Source organism: Oryctolagus cuniculus, chromosome 4 (genome assembly GCF_051225735.1).
Source record: "Oryctolagus cuniculus isolate XC-2025 breed Fujian yellow rabbit chromosome 4, ASM5122573v1, whole genome shotgun sequence".
NCBI classification, from domain to species: domain Eukaryota; kingdom Metazoa; phylum Chordata; class Mammalia; order Lagomorpha; family Leporidae; genus Oryctolagus; species Oryctolagus cuniculus.
In genome coordinates, this window is record NC_142870.1 from 144,265,505 (window position 1) to 144,290,475 (window position 24,971).

Genomic DNA, 24,971 nt, shown 5'->3' on the forward strand with positions numbered 1-24,971 from the left:
GGCTTGGGATTGGTGCTGCTCTGGCCATTGCAGCCAACTGGGGAGTGAACCAGTGGGTGGAAGACCTCTCTCTCTCTCTCTCTCTCTCTCTCTCTCTCTCTGCCTCTCCTTCTCTCTCTGTGTAACTCTGACTTTCAAATAAATAAATAATTCTTTAAAAAAAGAAAAAAATGTGGTGTATATATACACAATGAAATACCACTCGGCCTTAGAAAAGAGTGAAATCCTGACATTTGCAACAAAATGGATGAAACTGGAAATCATCATGCTAAGTGATATAAGCAACCTCCAAAAAGAAAAATACTACATGTTTTCTCTTATTTTTGGTAGTTAATATATATAAGGAGGATAAAAATTCTGTGGCTGTCAGATCATTCGGTATATAGTTTTAATATTGCTTCACTGAACCACATTATGTAAATGACTATATATATACATATATATCTTAGTTTTACATGTGAGGAAAAAAAATGGAGGGGGAGAACAGTGAGGACTGTCGGATTACTAGTAAAGCTTTGTTCTTAATCTGGGTGTTGGTTATGAGGGTGATCAGTTGACCCTAAAACTCACTGGTCTGTATCCTTCAGTGTATTTCCTCATATGTTTACTGCATATTAATAAAAGAAAGAAAAATTTTTAAAAAACACTAATGCCACTTGGACAGCATTTAATCACAGGATTAAATTTTAATAATACATTAAGAAAGGAAATTTTTTAAAAATCACTAATTTCAAGTGGACAGGATGATGGTCACCGTGAAGATCAAGCACCACTTGCTTAGGACGTGGGCCAGTGTCAGTGCACAGCACAGTTTTTAGTGAGTTCCACGGGAGGAAGAGACTGTCTTAAAATGAAGGCCCAGATTTGTTCAGACCTACCTGTATTCTTCTGGGGGTTGGCTAGCAATTTCTTAGGGAACTTTTGATTGTGCGAATTTGATTTTGTATACTTAGTAATATAGGTTATGAGTGAAATTACTCCATTCCAGAAGCTCTCATAAGCACTCATTTAGTCTTCACAACAATGTCATGAGCTAGGCCCTATTATTACAACAAAAATCATTTTAAAAATAAGGAAACTGGGACTTAGAATTTCCTTGCCCAAGGTTATAAAATGAGGGCTTCTCAGAGATGAAGACTGGATGCTATCTGATTTCAGTTTTCTTACTCTTAGGTGTTATTCCAGACTACCTCCACTGCACTGATCTGCAGAAATACTAGGCAAACTTTGCAGATTTTCTTTTATATGGCATAAATATTTGTGCTTATTCATGAGGTGCAGTATTGTAATTTGCTGCACATATAGAATGTGCAACAATGAAATCAGGGTAATTAACATTTGCATGTCTTCACCATCATCATTTCTAGGGTAGAGAACCCTCCAACTCTTCTCCCCCAATGGTTGTGGAGACTGTGGTTGTCCACACAACCACATGTACCATACAGTACCACAACTTCTAACTGTGTGGTTGTGCCCAATGTCCACCCCTGAGTTCTCCCTCCCCGCTCTCCCATTCCTAGACACTTGTGGCCTAAATTAACCCTGCAGAACTTTACAGTGTCTTCCTGGTTCTGTGAAACTAGAGGGAAAATGTGAATGCTGTCCTCGGGGCCTTCTCTCCGTGATTTGGCTTCAGTTTGCTTCTCATCCGGACCTTTCAGAATTGTCATCAGCCTTTCTCCTTGCTGATCTGAGGAGGCTCTTGTTCCTCCTTCCCTGCTGAGTTCAAGTCTAAGGTCAAGCAAATGTCGGTTCTTACCTCTGTTCAGTGAGGACCTGCCATGTGCTGAGTTCTGTGCTGGGTGGCATAGAAAGCAAAGGGAAAAAAAAGGCCAAGTGAGGTGCAGATCTAAAAATACCCTCCAGATCATGGAAATGAAGCTAAAATGAAGAAGCACGGAGACTGGGCTGATTTCCAACTCCAAAGCCGTACCATAGGCCCATGCCATCGCTCTTTGTCTTCATTCCTCTTAAAATGTACAGTGAAATATAGGAGGCTTGCATTCTGCAAGGAAAGTTGTTTTTTTTTGTTTTTTTTTTTTTGTTTTTTTTTTTTTTTTGACAGGCAGAGTTAGACAGTGAGAGAGAGACAGAGAGAAAGGTCTTCCTTCTGTTGGTTCGCCCCCAAAATGGCTGCTACGGCTGGTGCGCCACACTGATCTGAAGCCAGGAGCCAGGTGCTTCCTCCTGGTCTCCCATGCAGGTGCAGGGCCCAAGCACTTGGGCCATCCTCCACTGCCTTCCCGGGCCACAGCAGAGAGCTGGACTGGAAGAGGAGCAACGGGGACAGAATCCGGCACCCCAACCAGGACTAGAACCCAGGGTGCCGGCGCCACAGGAGGAGGATTAGCCTGGTGAGCCACGGCACCAACAGCAAGGAGAGTTCTTTCAGCATTTCTTGACTTCCAGTGAAACTTTCTCTAGGTTATGAGGTCAGGCCCGAGTTGGCTCACTTCAGGCTCCATTCAGACCAGACCTCCTAGCTCAGACTGTCCTCCATAAACTTGATTGACTCTTCTCTGATACCTAGCACAGGCCTGGTATATAATAGAAAAATATTCTGTGCTAGCACATGCCTCTTCCCTCCTTTGTATTCCTTTGATCTATTTTTTGTTAAACTTACACCAGGCACCTCTCATCTTCTGAGGGCTAAGCCATGTGCTAGGGAAGTGGCTGCTGACACTGCAGCACATCTATGAACCAACCCAAGGCCCTGATGGTCAAGAGGATGTGAGTGTCATGGAAACAAAATTGAAACAATTTACTTAGAAAACTCATGTCAAATTAGGAGTGAGCAACAGCAGCATAAAATACAGGAAAGCTGTGCATCAGTACAGAATTCTCTACCCTGTACTTTCCTGAGTGTATTTAACTCTTATCTCCACTTAATGAAACTGAAATTATAAAAAGTAAAAGATTATTGGAGTGATATATATATAAGAAAAGCCACCCAAACCTCCATCAGGGACATGTATTCAGAGGAAAGGCTTTGGTCCTACGTCAAAGATTTGGTCAAGGAATGCATGCATTTTGAGTCATACAAAATACTTAACATAGGTGTACATTATTTTATCATTCCTTGCTTTAATTACTCACACAGCTGGACAGACGGCATGAGCCAGAGGCAAGCAGAAGGAAAGTCACTAGAGATCTTGATGAAGACACAAAAACATCCATGGCTGCCATAAGTGGATTTGACAAGGGGGAGAAAATGGGTTGCTCATGCAGTGGTTTTTGTTATTTAAAACCTCAAGAACTTTGTTTGAGGATGGCAGAGGAGCTCTCATCACTTGCTCACTTCCCAAACATACACAATGGACAGGGGTCCCAGAAAGACTAGGAGCTGGGAACTCAACCCAGGTCTCCCACATAAGCGGCAGGAATCCGGTTACTTGGGCCATAGCCACTGCTTCCTAGTGCCCATTGTGGCAGGAAGCTACAGTCAGGATTCAGAGCCAGGTGTTGAAATCAAGCAGTCAACACGAGACACAAATGCCTTAGGTGGTGTCTTAACTGCTAGTCAAATATATAGCAATTTTAATTTTTCTATCCAAATGTGTTTTAAGAAGGAAAAATATGCATGGTCTTAAAAATATTTCAGAAGTTAGCTTAAAAGAACTGGTGGATATCGGGTGTGGAACGACTTCATTGTATATAGGTTTAAGAATTTAAAGAGATAGTCCCCCATGTGAACAAAGAAGAGGAGGTAAAGTAAAAGCCATCTCATTACTGGAAAAAATAAAAGTCCTTTCTGCGACTATGTACACGTGCATAAATGTCCCAAAGAAGAAAATGGCTCAAGCTGCTTGAGAGAGACCACTTGGAGCATAGAAAAGCTCCTTGCGGACAAAGTAGATCCGGGAATGTAAATCCCGCAGATTAGCTGGAGAGGGCTAAAGATAAGGCTCCCCTGTAGCAGCAATTAGAGGCCAGCACGTGGAAGTTAATGCTGACGCTGAAGAAAACCGTCAACCTGAGTCAGCTCTGGATTCCTTTTTGATACCTAATATATACATGAGAAGAAGAGATACCTTTTTAAAGAAAAATTAGAAAATTTAGGGCTGGATGGATAAATTAATTTAGAGTAAACGCCACCTGCAGCAAGATGAGAAGAAACACGCACAGCAGAGTTTTAAGGAGTTTTTCTAACATCAGCTGTTTGTATTTCTTTACCTCCTGCTCTAAATGACATCCCACCTTATGTTGTGCACAACCAATAATTTAAAAACGTAAAGCAGAAATAATGTTCTATTTGCAACACATATTTCAATGTACAGATTATAGCTCTTCTACAAGAAGAGCTCCTAAAATCAGAAAGAAAAGAAAAACCCAACAGAAAAATGTGCTAAAAATAAAAAAGCAGTCAACAAAAATAAAATCCAAATGGCCAAAGTGGTACATAAATAGGCAATGGAAGGTTAAAATAGAATGAGAAAAAAAAGCGGATATCAAGGATCCTCAGGTTCCAAAGTGGTGCCAGGCAGGCAAAGAAATGGTGAACCTATTCTTCCAGCTGAGATGGTCGCCCACCTGCAGTTTATGAAAAGAGTGAAAGCTGGAAGCCATCTGAAAAAACAATGTCATCAGCGCACCATGCTCCCTCCCCCCTCCTTTTTCCCATGCTCCCTTGCACCTCCAGCCATCTGAGAGGACCTTTAAGGGAATCGCAGAGAGAGCACGACTGGTGGAGCCAGTCTGCAGTAGTATAAGGGATGGATTTTTGGTTGTCGGAAGAAACTAAAATGGAGAGCTAGTCTGCAGCTCACAGAATGAAGAATTTCACCAGCAGCTGTTCCCTTCCAGCAGTAATAGGCTTTGTTTACCAATTAATGAAGACTGAGGAAGTAACCAGGTGTTTTGTAAAAGTCTTGAAAAAGTGGGCTTCTTGCCAGGGGCTATGCAACTCAGAAGAAAGAGGTCCCACAGGCAGAAGTGTTCAACTGCACTTCTATATGTAAAAATCACGATTTCCGTTGGGTTGAAGGAGAAAGAGTGACAGTGGTTAGAAGGTCATGGGCAAGGCAAGGAGAAAGCCAAGGTTGAGGAGCCTGGAAGGAGGGCATTCAAGCAGCAACTAGGGCTGTTCCAGAGAACATGTGCATTTGCGGAATATGCAGATATTTTCCATCAAAGCTTAGAAGCTCTTCTAGGTCTGTTCAACATGATTGTTGCACCTCCTGGTGCAACGAGGAGTTTCCCCGTTGACTTCATCTCTTTGATCAGAGAGGTTTCATGCCTCATCTTCTGAACATGAGTAGCTGCCAGGGAATCATTAAAATGGAAAGTGATTAGAAAACAGCTAGTTTCTAGGTTTTATTATAATGAGGGACTTGGTACAACTCAAGTTAGCTGGCCAGGAAGGCAGTTCAGACACTGCATCTCCGTGCCCTCTGCTGTTTTTGCTTGGGAGCAAGGGCTCACCATGGCCTCTTAGGCTCACTCTCCCTTTAAGACTACAATGTGTGAATGTTTTGGACATGACGGTAGGCAGAAAATATTCCTCCCACATCAGCTGGCCTGGCTAAGCCTAGTCTCTGGACCTACCTTCTGAGCAGTATTGTCCTGACTTGTACATCGCTGCGTTGCCTTGTCACGAGACACTTCGCCTCACCTGATTATCATCATGTTCACTTGCCTTGGGAGTTACTTATCAGAGAGCTGCTCAGGGGAGTTTTTGTTCATCTTTAATCAGAAAAGAATATTAGCAGATAAGATAGCAGAATGCATTTAGGGTAGTATGGGATGTACCTTCAGAGTACCAAGAAGGATTTTTCTCATGTGGCCTGAGAAACTATTCTCTTCTTTAAAAAATACAGAAGTCATGTATGAATGCAAGTTATTCATTACAAATTAAAATAATAAACAGAGAGAAAATATTAAAACTCCTTTCGTCACCACCACCTCCATCATCACTCTCCCTGTCTTCACTTTTCTCATTCCCAAACAGTGGCCACAGCTGAGGAGGGGTCCTCTGGAGGGTCTCTTCATTCCGGTGTGCTGAAGCTCAACCACTGATGACAAAGAACAGGGGCTGTGCTGTGCCCCCGGCCAGACCAAGCACCATGCTGCAGCCTCCAGTCACAGGAGGTGGTGGTTATGTGCTCCAAATCCGGCCATTCAGAGTCTGCTTCTGAGACGGACACGTGGACATTGGGAAAAAGGAGCCTCCTGTCTGTTGCAGTTGCTAAGCCAGGCCCACTGGTTTAGCCTGGAACTGTCAGTGGCCATCCTCCCTGATCATGGAGGAATCAAACACACAGAGTTAAGACGACAGGAGAGATGGAGAGAGGGGAAACCCCACTGATTTTGTTTGATTCCTGGCTCCCACTTACTGGAATGCAAATTTACTGGGTTAGAGGGAAGTACCTGTTGCTTAAAACTTAAAGAGTCCAAAGTAATGACTCCAGACTTTGTTCTTATATTTAAATATGCACATATATATGCATACATATACAAAATACTATATGTATTATTAATTAATTTAATTTAATGATATAGGTGGGGGTTATTTATTTTCAAGTCAAAATATACAGATCTACCTCATTCTTTTTAGAAACCACGTAATATTTTATACGATGCATTACCAGGACTAGAGAGCCCTGACATTTGGTCAAACATTATTCTGAGTGTGTCTGTGAGGGTGCATCTGAATGAGATTAACATTTTAAGTAAAGAAGGGGCTGGCATTGTGGCATAGCAGGTTAGGCTTTTGCCCTCGACCTCTGGCATCCTATATGGACATTGGTTCAACTCCTGGCTGTGCCACTTCCCATTCAGCTTCCTATTAATGCACCAGGGAAAGTAGCAAAAGATGGCCCCAGTACTTGAGCCCCTGCACCCACACGGAAGAACCAGATGGTGCTCCTGGCTCTGGGTTGCGGCCTGGCCCAGCCCTAGCCATTTTAACCATTGGAGGAGTGAACCAGCAGATGGAAGAACTCTGTTTTTCCCTCTCTCTCTGTAACTCTGCCTTTCAAATAAATGAATAAATCTTTTTTAAAAATTCTAAGTAGAGCAGATTTTCTTTCCTAGCGTGGGTGGGCCCCATTCAATCGGTAGAGGCCTAAAGAACAACAAGGATGAATCAGAGTTTCTTTCTGCCTGCCGGCCATCAGATGCCTCACCCCTGAACTGAAACACCACCTCTGCCTGGGCTAGAGTAGCACGTAGTAACAGGCGTAGGATTCCATTGGAAGGAAAGGCTTCAAAAATGGGAAGAGTTTATATTTTGTTTTGGTTTCTATGGACAGAGACTTTTTCCTTTTTTAAAAAATTATCTATTTATTTACTTATTTACTTGAAAGGTAGAGAATCAGACAGAAATGAGAGAGAGAGAAAGAGAGAGGTCTTCCATCGATTGTCTCACAAGCCCAAATGGCCACAACAGCCAGGTCCAGGACAGGCCAATGTCAGGAACCTGGAACTCTATCCTGGTCTCTCACAAGGGTACAGAGGCCTCCTAGGGGTATAGGCCAGGATCTGCTGCCGCTCCAGAACACTGGCAGAAGCTGGATCTGAAGCAGAGTAGGCAGGATCCAAACCAGCACTCTGATGTGGGACGCCAAGGTCACAAGTAGCAGCTTAACCCCCTGTGTCATTACAATGGCCCCCGGGGAGGGCTGCTTGCAGTCACTCCTTGATGTCATCCTAACAGAAGTCAGATAAAGAGATGGAAGGTCACATGCTGAGAATATACTTTCAAACACAGAAGACTAAGCCCAGAGCAGACCATGTTTAGGGAGACTGTCCACCCTTAATTACCCTGATTAGGGAAACCCTGTGTTGTGTTAATTATATTTCAATTAGGACACCAAAAAATGAAATAGACATTAATTAGGGGCAAATCTCCATGTAGTTTAGTCACTTTTAAAAGTTTACATGTCCTTGTTTATTGAAAGGCGAAGAAAGATCCCCCATCCTCTGATCCATTCCCCACTTGCCTGCAACAGGCAGGAATGGGCCAGACCACAGCCAGGAGCCTGGAACTCAATCCAGGTCTCCCACAAGGGAGGCAGAAATATGATTACTTGCGTCATCATCTGCTGCCTCCCAGGGACTGCATTAACAGGAAGCTGGCATGGAGAATGCAGCCAGGACTCAACCCCAGGCACTCTGATCTGGGATGCAGGTGCTGCAAGCAGCAGCTTAACTGGTTAGTTATCTCTGTGATGAGGAAAATACTGGAGACATTTGAGTTACATGGGAAACAGAGAAAGAATTTATAAGTGGATGGACTTCGATGCTATTTGGATAATGGATATTTGAAAGTCTAGAATATTGCACATACCTGCTACTTTCCCTCTGATTGATCAAGGTTTTCAGGTTTGGGTGTTGCCTCATCCATTCCCTGTTTCACCTCAAGGAAGACCACAGAACTCATTCTCACCCAAAGGCTCTGTGTGCTGGCCAGGGGTTTTAGCAATTGTATCTTGCTTAAATTCCTCTCTTGTTGGTGACAATGGGGGTCAAGTTCAATCCAAACTCTTGGAAAGGTAGAAAAGGTAGTTACAAGAACACCTTTCAGTTTGTTTTTGGATTCTTTCATTAAATTGTCTATTTTAGTGACAATTCCCAAATCTTTCAGTTGCTATGGCATTATAAAACATCTTAATATCTATTAGGCAAGCACCCCTTCATTGTTCTCCTCTTAAGATTTATTTTCATGGCTCCTTTGTGTGCATTTTCTCCGTAGGAAAACTTTACAGTCATTTTTTCAGGTTTCTTTCAAAAAGTATCATTTTGGCTTTTGATAGATGTTTACTTGCATTTACAAATTAAGTTTCCAGAGAATTCCCATCCTTACGATTTCAAATTTTTACTTCAAATCATAATATGTCTCTCAGCTGCTCCTCCTTTATGGGTTTCCAATTAACTTTTATCCTCTTTTGTATGTATCTTGTATATACTTCACTAGGTCCATTGGTAAGCATTTTGATGCTCCTGTGGGTGCCATTTTTTCACTGACTTTCTACATGAGTCTTGTCATCTATAACAAAGCTAATGGAATCTGTATGTTGATTTTGTATTCAGATGCCTTGCTGTACTATGTTAATAGTTCTAATGAATGATAATTATAATGTTTCTCGGATATTTTAGGTAGACAATCATCCTGTTTCCAAATAATAACTGCTCATCCCTTCATTTCTAACAGTTGTCCCAATTTTTCTTGTCTTATTCCTTTATCTAGTACCTTTAGAATAACACTGAAAGGTTGCAGTCGTAGTCCTGTCTTCTCTTGTCCTCACCTTGAAGAGAATGTTTCTCAAGCTTCACTATTAATGATACTTGGAAAAGATGTCTGCTGGATGTACTTCATCAAATTAAAAAGTCTCCAACAATGACCATTTCCAGGTTCTGTAACTATTACATTGACTTATGTCTTCTTTTACCTTTTTAATAAGAAACATGGGCTGAACTTTATCAAATATTTATTTTAGCTGCTACAGGAAGGATTATATGATTTTTCTTCTTTAATTTATGAATGTAATGATCTTATTACTAATTTCTTAAAGAAAACCAGGCTTACACTATTGGAATAAATTCTAATTAACCACAGTTCATCATTTTCCATAGGAACTTCATCGGTTTGTGGATGCAGCACTATCATGAATTTTTGTTGTTGAATTTTTTTTGTCCCTCAAAGTTCTGTGGGACTATACCAAAAGTTTTAACATCTCTGTGGTCAGAGTCCCAGAAAGAAAGGGAAAAAGGAGGATCAGGCTGAAAAGGTACTAGAAGAAATAATGACTGAAAATGTCCCAAATATGTCAAGAGATACAAACATGCAGATTCAAGGCAAATGAAGTCTAAACGGGATAAATCTTGGGAAGTCCACTTCAAGACATCTGTAATACAAGCTATAAAAATGAGATACAAACAAAAAAATCTTGAAAGCATCCACAAAGACACTTCCCCTGTAAGAGGGAAACAACTAGAATGATCATATATTTCTTTTCAGAAACCACGAAGGGCAGAAGGAAGTGGTGTAACACTCCTGAAGTACAGAAATGAACTGTTAACCCAGCATCCCACGCGCAGTGCAAATATCTTCAGGAATGAAAGAAAAAAATCAAGAAATTATCAGAGGAAGTAAACCTAAGAGAGTTTGTCAACATCAAGCTCTCTTTGTAGTTGAGTGGAAAAAATAAAAGACTAAGTAAAATTTAAACAGAAAGAAAAGAAAAGAAGGAAACTTGTCAGGAAGAAAAAAAAAGGGAGAGGGGAAGGAAGGAAGGAAGAAAGGGAGGGAGGGAGGGAGAAATTAGGAAAAAAACACCAAAAATAAACCTGTACAGAAAGATATTAAAGGATACTATCAACAAACCAAAGTGGCATTTCTAAAAATTGTTCAAATAACCCACAGAAGGCAAGAGAAATAAAACAAAGGGGAACAGCAAGCAGAGCAAACAAACACAAAGCAAAAAGTGAAACAGCAGACTTGAGCCCTAACTCAGCCATTTAATCATATCACATGTAAGTGGTTGAAGTACCACTTTAATTACATTAAAATGAAGGACAGTGATTGTCAGAGTGCAGGGGAAAGCATAATACAGCAATATGCTGTATAAAAGAAACTAGCTTCAAACAGTACACAGGCAGATGGAAAGTGAAAAGATAGAGAAAGAGATGTCTTACAAATATTATTCAGGGGCTGGCGCCGTGGCTCAGCGTGTTAACGCCCTGGCCTGGAGCGCCAGCATCCCGTATGGGAGCTGGTTCAAGTTCCAGCTGCTCCACTTCTGATTTAGCTCCCTGTTAATGTGCCTGGGAGAGCAGAGGAAGATGGCTCACGTATTTGGGCCCCTGCACCCATGTGGGAGACCCAGAAGAGGCTCCTGGCTCCTGGCTTGGATCGGCACAGCTCCAGTCGTTGTGGCCATCTGGGGAGTGAACCATCAGATGGAAGACCTCTCTCTCTCTCTCTGCCTCTCCTCTCTCTTTGTAACTCTGACTTTCAAATAAATCTTCAAAAAAGATAAAAAAAATAAAAATATTATTCAAAAAAAGCAAGAATAGCTAAATTAATATAAGATAAAGTAGATTTGAGTGCAAGATAGATAAAAAGAGGACAATATAGAAAGATAAAAGAAGCATCCACCACGTAACAATCCTAAATATGTACACACCTAACATCAGGCCAAAATATTTGAAGCAAACCAGACAGAAATTAAAGAACTAGGCAAAGTAAAATTTTATTTGGAAAGTCAGAAACACGATCTTAGTGATTGATAAAGTCTACAAAGAAAGTTGTAAAGATACAGAATTCAACCACACCATCAATCAACACAACCCAACTGATGTTCACAGAACATTCTGCCTCACAAAAGAAGAGCACGCCCATACCCACTGAACACCAACTAAGCTAGGTCATACCCTGGACCATAATGCAAACCTTAACAAGTTTTTAAAAATTAGAATCATACAGGGGGTCTTTTCTGATCACAACGGAGAATCAAACTCAAAGATCAAAAGTGGAAAAATAATAGAAAAACTTCCAAGTATTTGCAAGCTAAATAACTGATGAGGCAAAGAGGGAATCTCAGGATAAATACAGAAACACCTGCAGTGAGTGAAAATGAAATACGGCATTATCAATAGTGCTGGGAAACAGCGAAAGCAGTGATTGGAGAGAAATTTATGTCACTAAATGCGTATAAAAAGGGAAAATCTCAAATAACTAATGAAAGCTTCCACTTTTAAAAAAGAGTGACAAGGAAACCCAAAGCAAAAAGAAAAAAGGAAACAGTAAATACAAGGGCAGTAACGAATGGAACTGAGAACAGAAAGCATGAGGAAAATCAGCGAAACACAAAACCGGTTCTTTGAGAAGACCAATAAAATTCATAAGCCTTCATAAGACCAACAAAAGAAAAAAAGAAAGATGCCACAAACTCCTGACATTGGCAATGAAACTGGGGTCTTCAGATGCTGCAGAGTAATAAGGGAATACTATGAATAAGTCTACACCCATGAATTTGACAACTTAGATGAGAAGGACCAGTTCCTCAGGAAGTACAAACACAACTCACTCAATATAAAACAGATAACTCACACATCTTACAATTCACCTGTTTAAATGTATAGTATGATGATTTTTAGTATAGTCATAGAGTTGTATATTCATAACCACAATCAATTTTAGAACATTTTTAATATCCCGGAAAGAAAACTTAGCTATTACCTCCCAATCTCTCAATTCTATCTGGCCCTAGGAAAATACTAATATATTTTGCATATGTATTTTGCATATTCTGAACATTTTTTAAAGATTTATTTATTTAGTTGAAAGACCAAGTGATACAGAGGGACAGAGAAGTATCTTCCATCCACTGATTCACTCAAATAGCCACAATGGCCAGGTCTCAGCCATGCTGAAGCCAGGAGCCAGGAATTCTATCCTGATCTCCCACATTGGCAGCAGGATCCTGAGTACTTGAACCATCTCCCACTAACTTTCCAGGAACATTAGCAGGAAGCTGAATCAGAAGTGGTGCAGTCACTGCACTTGTATATGTTTTTGTTTAACTTGAAGACAAAGACTGACACACAGGTACAAAAAATAGATTATCTTTTGCCACCCAGAATTCATTGATCAGTGTGAGTTTTGATACATAAAAGCAGGGCTAGGATACCTAACACAGTACAAAGTGATGTGATGGGTGGAATATTTGTAACCATAAGGGTTGGTTTTAAGATCAAAGATCTTGGGGCCCAGCGCCATGGCTCGCTTGGCTAATCCTCCTCCTGCAGCACCGGCATCCCATATGGGCTCTGGGTTCTAGTCCTGGTTGCTCCTCTTCCAGTCCAGCTCTCTGCTGTGGCCCGGGGGGGCAGTGGAGCTAATCCCAAGGCACTTCTTGACCTCTGTTTTCAAAGGTCTTACCCCCATGTCAGTTTTTTGCCTCTTAATTCTAGAACAGGTGCTCATTGGGGCAGATTGTCATATTTCCCAGCTGTTTGTTGAATGAATGATAAAATAAATGAATCCATTAAGACAATGAGACCAGATCTCAGAATATGTGGTTTCCGTCTCCACTGTAATAAGGTTAGGAGAGGAAGCTCCATCAACTTCTGGTTTTTGGAAACTTGAGAGCCTTTGCTGGTCCATCACTTACTGTTTCTCCCAATCCTGGTTCAAGGCAAGCAGCGAGCCACAATTCTGCATGATCTGGCTAATGTCACACCCGAAGGCAGGGCACAGGAGCTGAGAAACTTTGCTTCGCCTGTCATTACACCAACGGCCCACCATCCTGTCAAGGCTTGGGATCAAGCTGGGTTTTGAAAAGAGCAAAGAGAACAACATAATTTAAAAATCAAAGAAATTCATTTTAGTAGTAAAAGGTTAACAGCCTTTAGGAGGAACAATTTTTAATCACCCTCGTCTAGACTCTATCACTGGAATCACCAGCCGCCGAGTGAAATATGGCCCAACTGCTGCCACCACACAGCTCCTAAAGACTGTTGTATTTAATCATGTCTGTGCACCACTTATGGATTTTCATTATGATTCCCGATGCTGTTGCGCTGGGTAAAATATTAATATCCATAGTAATGATGCATGAAGCTTGGAGTGTAATTTCTTCACTCTTCTTGTCTGATATTAAATTGTTACCACTTTATCATTTGTGTAGAACTGCACGTTTCAATTAATCTTTCCATATCAGCAGCCCTGATTAATATAGATCATGATTCATAAGCTTATCGTCACTATAGTTTTAACAGATCATTTATAAAGATCTTAAATTTCAGGGTCTGGGAGGTGCAGCTGCTGTGTCCAATGTGCCTCTTTATTCTCTGTTCCAACAGTGCTGCTATACACCGGCTGTCACCTCCTGTTGAATAATTAATTTCAGGAAACCAAATTTGCCGGAGGAGAAGGGGAAAAAAAAAAAACCAGAATGAGGGGACTGGCGATTGGCAGGGCACCGGGCAATGTTTGTTCACCTTTCCATGCCCAGCCCGGATGTCGCCTGCTCTTCATCGGCCGGAACTGCTGCTCTGGGGGATTAGCCACAGGTGTGGCCGGGCTTCTGCTGGCTGCAGACAGCAAACACAGCCAGCACAGCCATCCCAGGACAGTTGTTGGGGCTTGATGGCGCATTGGATAACTTCCCAGGCAGCTGCTGCTGCTCACATGAATTGACAGACCTCATCAGGTCTGGCACGGTGCCTAGGGCCTGACGCTGGTCCTGGAATACACAGCCTAAGCCGTGTGCTCAGTGCAGGATGAGAATGAGTGGGGAAATCAGCAAGTGAGAGCTTTCTAAACATTTTTACAAACACTAGAACCACCTAGGCTTGGGCTCTTTTATCAAAAGAGGCTGCCAAGGCTCGGAGAGGACTCTCTGGGCTACGGGCACAGGGTCCATCACTGGGGTCGGGGAGCCATGGCAGGAGCCTCCCCAAGCTGCTGTCTCCCAATCAACTTGAGGCTGATACAGCCCACGCAGAATCCACAGGAGAACATTCCCTCTCTCTGGACAGAACAAAAGAGAACAAGAAACAGAACAGATGGTGGTGACTTTCCTGAACCTGCAGCTGAAGCTTAACTCACATACCTTAAATTTCTGAGAGGCTGCAGGTATGGGATGGGTGTTGGGATGCCTGCCTCTGATCCAGCTCCCAGACACATTAGCAGGTAATGGTCCAAGTGCTTGAGTTTCTGCATCCACATGGAAGACCTAGATGGAGTGCCTGGCTCCCAGATTCAGGCTATCCCAGCTGCCGCTCTCTCTCTCTCTCTCTCTCTCTCTCTCTCTCTTTCCCTCTCTTTCTCTTTCTTCCCCACCTCACCCTCAACATTTCAAATAATTTTTTTTTAAATCAAACTTAAAAAAAACATTGTAGGTACATGAGGAGACATCAGATGTAAACTAAAGTATACACACACACAGTTATTCTGCAAACTGGTAACTGGCCTGGTAACAGCTAGAATGGTAACATCTTGTTGACTTCAAAAGCTGAATATTTTGTTTCAACTTCAGTCAAATCAGGAGATTGTTCTACCTGCTTCTGAAAAAAAAATACAGATCAGACCTGTACAGCTTCTAGCATGTCTTCAGTGTGAAAAGTTTCATCCTAAACCCTAAGGCTTGAGTCCCTGCCTGCTAGGGTGTAAATGTGTCCCACCCAAATCCTGATGGCGGTGGTATTAACAAGCAGGCCTTGAGGAAGCAATGAAGTCCTGGAACTACACCCTCACAGACAGATCAGCACCTTATGGAAGGGGTGGGGGAACCATGAGATTGAATGAAGCATCACATAAACTGATGATAAGTGTGAGGAGAGGAATCGCTGCTTCTTTCAACACGCAACTGAATGCTTTGGATTGAGAAAAGTGAGTCACCAAGAGATAGCTATTGAATTAGATGTGGGCAAAATCACTGGAAAAGATTGGGGACAATCACAAACATCTTTAATATTTCTACATGTAGATTGCTTCGTACGTGAGTTCAAGTTCTTGCTGTACTTGCTGGAACTGGAAGTTGTGGCTGGCGGGTTTTCCTGGGTGTGGTCTATAAAGGAAGGGAGGCGGAACTCCATCACTGTGTGTGCGTTCAAAGAAAACACCTTGGCTCCACAGCAAGATAATGTTGACTAAATGTACATTGGTGTACTTTAGTTAAAAATAAAACAATAAGATATGCTTACGTAAACATCTTAAAAGCTTTGCAGCTTTGCTGGACTTTCAGAAACCACCATCTCCTGTCTGGAGACTGGCAGATGAGGGGGCACAGACAAGCTCGGTTGATAACCTGTAAAGAGCTTAGAACCTTGCACAGAGCTATCATTACCATGACTACAGCTGAGCTTCAGACAGGTTAGCTGGTGGCAGAGAGAAGGGCGGTGGACGACAGCAAGAGAGAGAGGCGGTAAGAATCTGTTCCTTCAAGGAAGACCCTGGAAACAGGAAGCATGTGTGGCTGAAAACCATGGCAGGGGCAGGCATTTCACACACTACCTGGGATGCCGGCAGCCCCATCGGAGTACATGTCTTAGCTCAGAGTTCATGTCCTGGCTCCACAGTCCATTCCAGCTTCCTCTCAGTTGCACTCTGGGAGGCAGCTGGTGGTGGCTCAAGTACGCAGGGCTCCTAGAACACTGTCTGTACTGAGTTCCTGGCTCCAGGCTCCTGGCTCCTGGCTCCTGGCTCCTGGCTCCTGGCTCCTGGCTCCTGGCTCCTGGCTCCTGGCTGGCCCAGCCCAGGCTGTTATAGGCATTTGGGGAATAGACCAGCAGATAGGAAATCTATCTCTCTCTGCCTTTCAAATTAAATATATATATATGTATGTGTGTGTATGTGTGTGCATATATATATAGAGAGAGAGAATAGAAGCCAAACTAATAGAGCCAAAAGACTTAGGAAAAATTCTGACACATAGCAATTGGTCAATAAATGGTGGTTAGTACATTATTTTTTTTTTTTTTGGACAGGCAGAGTGGACAGTGAGATAGAGAAAGACAGAGAGAAAGGTCTTCCTTTTGTCGTTGGTTCACCCTCCAATGGCTGCCACGGCCAGCACGCTGCGGCTGGCGCACCGCGCTGATCTGATGACAGGAGCCAGGTGCTTATCCTGGTCTCCCATGGGGTGCAGGGCCCAAGCACTTGGGCCATCCTCCACTGCACTCCCTGGCCACAGCAGAGAGCTGGCCTGGAAGAGGAGCAACCGGGACAGAATCCGGCACCCCGACCGGGACTAGAACCCGGTGTGCCGGCGCCGCAAGGCAGAGGATTAGCCTAGTGAGCCACAGGGCCAGCCGGTGGTTAGTACATTATTACTTAATCCAACAAGGATTAAGTATATATAGTACATTATTACTTAATACAACAAGGATACTTCAAAAAGTTCATAGAGAGGCCGGCGCCATGACGTACTAGGTTAATCCTCCACCTACGGGCACCAGCATCCCACATGGGCGCTGGTTCTAATCCTGGTTGCTCCTCTTCCAGTCCACAGCTCTCTGCTATGGCCTGGGATAGCAGTAAAAGATAGCCCAAGTGCTTGGGCCCCTGCAACCCCATGGGAGACCAGGAAGAAGCACCTGACTCCTGGCTTCGAATCGGTACAGCTCCAACAGTGGCAGCTATTTGGGGAGTGAACCAACAGAAGGAAGACCTTTCTCTCTGTCTCTCTCTCTCACTGTCTGTAACTCTAACTGTCAAATAAATAAATAAAATCTTTTTTTAAAAAGTTCATAGAAAGTTGGCATTCTCTTTTCATTCCATTTTTTCCCACAAACTTTTTCAAGTTTCATTGAACCACCACTTACTGACTTGTTTAGGGCCTGGCACGAATGCAGGGGACTGGGAGCTCCCTGGGACAAAACCTGGGTCCTCTACCTGGACAACTCTCTGCTCAATTAACAGGAGGTGACTGATCCATGTCCATCCAATTAAATGGACTGAGCTTGTGAACCCACGTTACTCAGAAGCAGCAGAGGTGAACAAATCTGTGGGTAGCTGATGACCCCATCACTACACTGAACCTTTACAACTCCATCAGACACCCACGCCCAGAGCTCTCGCCTCTCCATGTAGAGTGAGATCAGAGACGCAGGCTTCTCTTCCTTCTGCCTCTGAGAGTCAGTCATGCAGACAGCACTGCTTTGCGACTACATCACAGCTCTCATCAGATGAATGAGGTTGTAGAAACCCCTGAGGCGTGACCCACTGTCTCCCTGCGGAACAGCCAGCACTGTGGGAAGAACAGAACGGATTTAGAAATGGGTTTGTCCATTTGTAAAATGAGGAAATCCTCTCTACATCTAATTGACAGCCATGGCAGACGAGCTGTTTAGATAACCGGAAGTTTTGCTTGGTTCTCTCAAAAGTAGGGTATTATAAAAGAAACCCCTGCTGTTGAAATTATTATTCAGAATCAACTTTTTTTTTTCCAAAGGTTTATTTGATTTTGATTTTTTTTTCAGAAAGTCAGAGTTCCAGAGAGAAAGCTCTTCCACCTGCTGGTTCACTCCTCAGATGATTGCAATGGTCAGTGCTGGGCCAGGCGGAAGCCAGGAGCTTCATCCAGGTCTCCCACATGGGTGCTGGCACAGGTCCAAACACCTGGGCCTTCTTCCACTGCTTTTCCCAGGCCATTAGCAGGGAGGTGGATTGGAAGTGGAGCAGCCAGGACAAGAACCAGTACCCATGTGGGGTGCCAGAGTCATATGCTATAACACTGGTCCCCAGAATCAACTTCTTAAATACTCACCTCTTTGGCTATACCCCTTAGACTGTAATGTTATAAGGTTTTCATTAATTAGTATTTTACTATTCTAGATTCAGCAAGTCCAAATTAAGAAAAATTCAGGATTCCAGTGATTTAGAAGGGAAACACATTATTATTTAAATGCAGAGTAAAGGAGCTAAGGAAGAAGGGTGATGTTGCTAGGAGAAAGCATTTTGGACTTGACTGAGATCTGGGGAGACCTTGCTCTGGGCCTCAGGTTCTTCTTCACACAGAGGGATGGACTAGGTCACCCTTAAATTCTCCTTCCTCTGGGATCAGGATAGTAATTCTTGCTTTACAAATGTGGTGGGGAACTTTTTTAAAAATCTTACTTCAATTTATTTTCTTAAGTTTAACCATCTGTCTAGTGTTTGGTTACACTAATGTTTAATTACTGAGTTAGGTTTCTACAGAGAAGAATTTCGAGACCTTAACCAAGCCTGACTCATCACGCCCCATAAGAGCTCCAACCATTGCTATGAAGTGCAAACAGCTGCTGATTCTCAGAGCAGTGGTCTGGGACCCCCCATTTCTGCTCTGCGTCTGCATCAGTCTTGTCTCTGTCCAGATCTGAATGCCGCCTGACTCCATGCTGATTCACATTTGGTCTCTCACAGATTGCTGGCAAGATGTTGGCTCTATTGTGATATCACAGCGGTGCGCTGCGCCCGCCACACTGCCTTTCCACCCTTGCCCTGGGGTTGCACAGGGAGACGTAGCAGAATAGAAGTTATCAGACCTCCTTCTTTTCAATAGCTTTGTTGCGGTATAATTGATATACTCAAAAAAACTGCATGTATTTAATGTACACACTGTGATGCGTTTGGAATACATCCTTTGTGTTAGCAAGGCCAGTGCCAATGCTGCTGAATATAGATCACCCTGATGAAGCTCATATCCAACCTCAAGTTCAACTTCAAAGGGTGGACTCATGAGAATGGCCAGCTTGCCTAAGGAGGCCATGGCCTGCTTGCATCTGAAGAAATGCTAGGCAAGACCTCTAGCCTTTAAAGCACAATAATCCCTCCCAGAGAGACCCATCTGACCTACAGGTTGGCTATGTCTTCTCTCATACCACAGGGCTGGTAAAATCATCAGCCAAGGAACAGAAGCAAGGTGGAAGTGGGTGGAGGGGAAGCAAAGGGTCCTTCTCCTCTTTCCCCCAGTGTGTTTGAGCCTCCACTTTCTGTAAAGGACTTGAACTCTCACTTCTCACTTTAAAGACCTACTATCATGGCAGCCTTCCTGGTTCCAATCGCAACTATCCCCTTGGTTGGTGCCCTGGCTGGGTCAGCCCCAAACACTACTGTTGATGATGCCCAGTTTCGCGAAAAATGAAGATTCTTCAGTGCTTAGGAAAATAATTTTAAGAGACATTTAACAACTATGTATGACTGTGGGAAAGCAGAAACACAAAGTGAAGATGTGTGTGTGTGTGTGTGTATGGAAACAGAGAATATTTACTTTTAAAGAAAAAAAATGAGAGTATTACCTGGCAAAAACAAGAACATTGCAGCAACCATGAAAGTTTCATGATTCGGAGAACAATTCTATTTGTTTTCAATGCCTCGGGATAAATCAGAACTAATTTATCTCCTTCCCAGGTCTGAATTTCTTCACTCTCTCTCTCCTCCTACTTAAAAGATACCCAACCTCAAACCCATCAAACTCCAAACCATTTGGGTCTTTTAGAATTATAATTTTGCTTCTTTATGTCTTTATTGCTCCTTTGATAGAGAAATTGAAAAAAAAGAAAAAGATATGAAGGAGAACAACAAAAAGCTATAATTATGAAGATTCAATTTAATTTTAAAGCTTGTGGACAGAAAAGAAGAAGCCAGAAAAGAAGGAACCAAATTAATTTAGCAGGGAAGCATTGCATGAAATATTGTTGAAGTTTAATAACCATGCAAAGACAGATGATATGTGTGGAAAAATTAGTTGTAGGACCTCATAATAGTCTATTAATATTTCCTACAGGCGCAAAACCCTTTCCTGAATAATTGTGACAAAGTAATCTTTTGAAAAAGAGAGAGTTGAAAAAAGAATCTTCAAAAGGAGACAGTGAAGACGAAGGTGCTGGAAGGAGAAGGAGAATCCAGGCCACCAGAGTCTGAAGGTGCGCTTCATGGCCAAGTGCGAGGGAGGAAGCTCACAGAGGGTCAGACGCCACGAGGAGGGCACTCACAGGCTCCTCTGCACTGTAGAACTGTGAAAAGGAATGGTGTGGTTTTTAAACATACCTTAGTTGTTTTTATAGGTCTTTATGGAAATGGCTTGATATTCCCATCCACAAGGCCAACATGACTGAGTCCCCAGTCACACAGATGAAAACTTGAGATGTATACCACGGGAGTGTCTGGTGCTAGGGGGCCCTGAGCTGTAGGTAGAAGGTTGACAAGGATGCCCCACCCCAGACAGTGCAGTGCAACTGGCTGTCTCCCCTTGGCCCAGGGAAATGAAATGGCTTTGCCTTCTCTGCAGAAGTCCGATCCTGCTTCTGATTTTACAAAGACTGAGCTCCCAAGAGCCAGTATCTGAGTTCCTTTATTCTGATTTCAAAGTGGAGATAATAGTCTTGTACACCTCAAATTTCAGAGAGTATTTTTCTAGGGGAGACTCAATAAATATGTGTTGATTGAGTTGGGTTCCATTTGGAGAAGGAAAAGGGACAATGGAAAGAGAAGTGATGTTTGTTACCAAGCTGCTATTTCCAAGTCATAAAAATACATTACTTTGTTGACTCCTCACTACTAGCTTACAAAGCAGTTGGCATTGCACCCATTAAGCAGAAGTCTCCAATTTCATCTGCACCTGCAACTGGCAGAGTGAAGGAGTCAAAATAAACACACTACCTCTAGAAAGGCCTCTGCCTGTCATAGGATTAGTTAGATTTGCTTCCATTCTCCTACTGCAGGGGTCGCTCCTGCCATTTATTGACTGTTAGAGACTGCTTCTGTTGCTGAACCTTGGTCCCAGCTGTTAAAACTGCTCTACCCAGGAAATAACTTGGGGTAAGGGACCACATTCCTGCCCTGCTAAGCATGGTCCTACCTTAATTCACCATCTCCCCTGCATAGGTCCTGATGACTTGGGGTGTCCAGGATAAGGGCCATCATCAGTGAAACTCAGATCATGAAAGATCTCCAGGACTTCCCTGGCTAACTGAGAACTCACTTCTTCCAGATGGAAATAGTCAAGGAGCTTCTGGGACATGAACACATGAGATGAAACACTTGGAAGCACAGCAGTAAACACAGAGGAACTTTGAATGGCCTGCCAGGTGGTGTTGGGATTCCATTTAGGTTGCAGTTCCCATCTTTCAGATAAGTACCTTCTGGACCCTTCTAAGGAACAAAGCTCTTCCTCCAGGTCTCCAGCTGGTGGGATGCAGTAGGTTAATATTCTGTTTTGGTTTAGACATAGTGAACTTCTGTATATATGGTTGGGGCAATGGGACACACATCAGCACATTTTCAGAGGATCATGGTGGCTATGGAACCTACTTATATAGTGTTAAACTGGGGAGGGTGATTGAAATGAATCTAGTTTGTTTAGTGAATTTGATCATAGCCAGCACCAAATTTTAACTTTCACTTCTTCTGCTCCCAAAGATGGGTTACACCAAGACCTGTGCTTTTCATGTTGAACTTCTTATTCTTGGTCCAACACAGCGCAGAGTACTGGTTGTTGGTTCTATTCCTAGGACAAAACTGTACTTGCAGCTCAGAGTCATCAAAAGCTTCAGTCTAGGTTTCTCTTACCTTATTCCTTTATTGTCATAGAAATATTGAAGCCTTCCTCAGTATTGAAAGGAAGGTTATGTTCTTAGCTCAGGTTTACACCTATAAATCAACGTGCCATGTTTCAAGTCAAGCAAAAGAGATATATACCCAGTATGAATGCACCCTTGGAAGCCAGTCAGCAGCCCCATGGTGTATAAGATGTCTAAAGCTCAACTCCTGGAAGCTTTTCCTTGGAGCACAAGAATGTCTTCTCCCAGTGAGACACCAGTGGAAATGCAGTTGTTTGAGACTCTGTAGGGAACAGTTGTCTGGGGGGAGCCCCAGAAAGTCAAGTCTCAAATTGAGAGTATAAAGTTCAAATGTCGCATCCAAGATGCCAATGGTCTTCTTTATAGTTTTTCTCCCAGAATGAAGGCTGCATAGAACTTTCCTATCCCTTGCAATTTCTGGCATATTTCCCTACATTCCTCTTTTTCCTGAAAAGGATTTTAACCATACCCGCAAGTAGGAACAGTATATTTTACTACATTCCAGTTTCACTGACAAATATAGAATCTACATATTCATTCATTTTACAAACACTGATTAAGCAACTATGTTCTGTGTTTGCTGAAGGTTGAAAATGAGTTAAAACACTGAGTTTCAAGGTTATCTATCTGAGGACATAAACTAAAATCAGAAAATTAGACACAAATTTGAGATTTTCCAGCCCCGAAATCCTTTAGGAATTTATCCTAATGTAGAGTAAATATGTATTTCCTTATTTGTTTTCCATTCATCAGCCAGTTAGAAAACTCATGACCACGTTTAAATTTTATAAAATTGGAAGCTTTATACTTTCAAGAACATCTGTATTTTATAGACCCTTCCTAAACACAGGAACACAACCTGCTAATAGCTACACCTCAACAATTTCTGAAATCACGTGTGCTTTCTTCATCTTGGCCAATCTGATCTACAACAAAGCTGTGATAAACTGATGACTCCACCTGGTGGCTGGAACGGGGAACAACAGCACTAACAGTTTAAATTCAATCTTTCCCAGAGGGTGAAGCCTAGCAGTTAAGATGCCACTCCTCCAGCATTAACAATATCTGGGCTCCATCCCCAGCTCCCTCTCTTGACTCCAGCTTCCTGCTAATGTAGACCCTGGGAAGCAGTGGTGGCAGCTCCAGTCACTGGGATCTTGTCACCCACATGGGAGGTCTAGATTGTATTCTCAGCTCCAGCTCTTGCAGGCATTTGGGGAGTGAACAAGTACATGGGAGCTCTCTCTCCCTCTACCTCTCAAATAAATTCTTCAGAAAAAACACTGTAACTCGGGCCGGCGCTGTGGCTTACTTGGTTAATCCTCTGCCTGCAGCACCGGCATCCCATATGGGCACCGGGTTCTAGTCCCGGTTGCTCCTCTCCCAGTCCAGCTCTCTGCTGTGGCCCGGGAAGGCAGTGGAGGATGGCCCAAGTGCTTGGGCTCTGCACCTGCATGGGAGACCAGGAAGAAGCACCTGGCTCCTGGCTTCAGATCGGCGGAACCCCGGCCGTGGCAGCCATTTGGGGAGTGAACCAACGGAAGGAAGACCTTTCTCTCTCTCTCTCACTGTCTATGACTCTACCTATCAAATAAAAAAATTGTAATTCAAACCTCTCTTCCTTACTTCCACATCCTTCTTAACCACTTAGAGATTGTACATGAGCAGCAAAGCAACCCCACTCCTTTCTCCTTCCGCCAAGGCTTCCATTTTCCCAATCTGAACCTCCTCTAGAAAGTTCTGCATATTCCAGACCCTCTTCTTTTCTTTTCTTCTTTTTTTTAAAGAGTTGTTTTTATTTATTTGAAAGACAGAGTTACAGAGAGAGGTAGAGACAGAGAGAGGTCTTCTATGCATTGGTTCACTCCCCAAATGGCCACATAGTGGGGAATGAGCTGATCTGAAGCCAAGAGCCAGGAGCTTCTTCTGGGTCTCCCACATGGGTGTAGAAGCCCAAGGACGTGGGCCATCCTCCACTGCTTTCCCAAGCACATTAGCCATGAGCTGGATTGGAAGTGGAGCAGCCGGGACCTGAACCGGTGCCCATATGGGATGCCGGCGCTTCAGGCCAGGGCTTTAATCCACTATGCCGCAGTGCCAACCCCAACTCTCTTCTTTTCTAAACCCAATGCTTTGCTTATTGTATTTGTTACCCTGGGCTGCAGTAATAAATTATCACAAACCAGATGGCTTAAACAACAGGAATCGATTTTCTCACAATTCTGGAGGCTGTCTCCAGATTAAAGGTGCCGGCAGGGCCACACTCCCTCTAAGGGCTCCTAGACGGGAACCCTTCCTTGTGTCCTCCAGCTTCAGTGGTTTCTGGACTCCTTGGCTTGTGCCACCTTCACACAGCCTCCTTCTCCCCCGAGGTCTCCCCTCTTCTGATCAAGCACACCAGGCATTAGATTTAGGTCCCTCCCTAATTATTATCTCATCCTGCTATTATCTCATCTCAAATCTTACCTTACACATGCAAAGACCTTTATTCCAAATAACATCATATCTTAGATTCTCAGTTAACACGAGTTTTGGGAGACACTGCTCAACCAACTACAATCATAGACTATTTTGGCTTGACTTTAAATGGCTGCCTTGTTTTCAAAGTAAAATTGTCAATTGTTCAAGATTTTTTTTATCTGCCACAGCAACTAAAGCAGAGGATAAATTTAATAATTTTAAATTTAACAAAGAGGGGGATTTCTTTTCTTTTCTATTCTATTCATTTTATTAAGAAACAGCTAGTTGTACTTTTGTTTTTGTAGTACTTTATAGAACATTATACACTGGTTTCTTGAGTTTAATGAAATCTGTTTCCTTAAAATTTGCTTTCGTTACTTTCTGGATTACATCTTATGAAACTTGATGTTTCCTTAGTAGATCTTGCCCTTTTATACGTTAAGAATTGGAGATCTCTTCTTTAAAATCAAGAAAATATCTTGATAAATTCTAAGTGTGTCTGT

General features: G+C 42.8%; 1 protein-coding gene and 1 non-coding gene across 2 annotated transcripts in view; one reads left to right on the top strand and one right to left on the bottom strand.

Moving 5' to 3' along the window:
- Positions 1-24,971, bottom strand: part of ARMC8 (armadillo repeat containing 8) — an 862,269-nt gene that overhangs the window by 833,504 nt on the left and 3,794 nt on the right. The window lies entirely within an intron of this gene.
- On the top strand, positions 12,501-12,628 carry LOC127483090 (small nucleolar RNA SNORA40). The gene has a single exon (XR_007909054.1). It is a non-coding gene; the product is annotated as a small nucleolar RNA SNORA40 (small nucleolar RNA).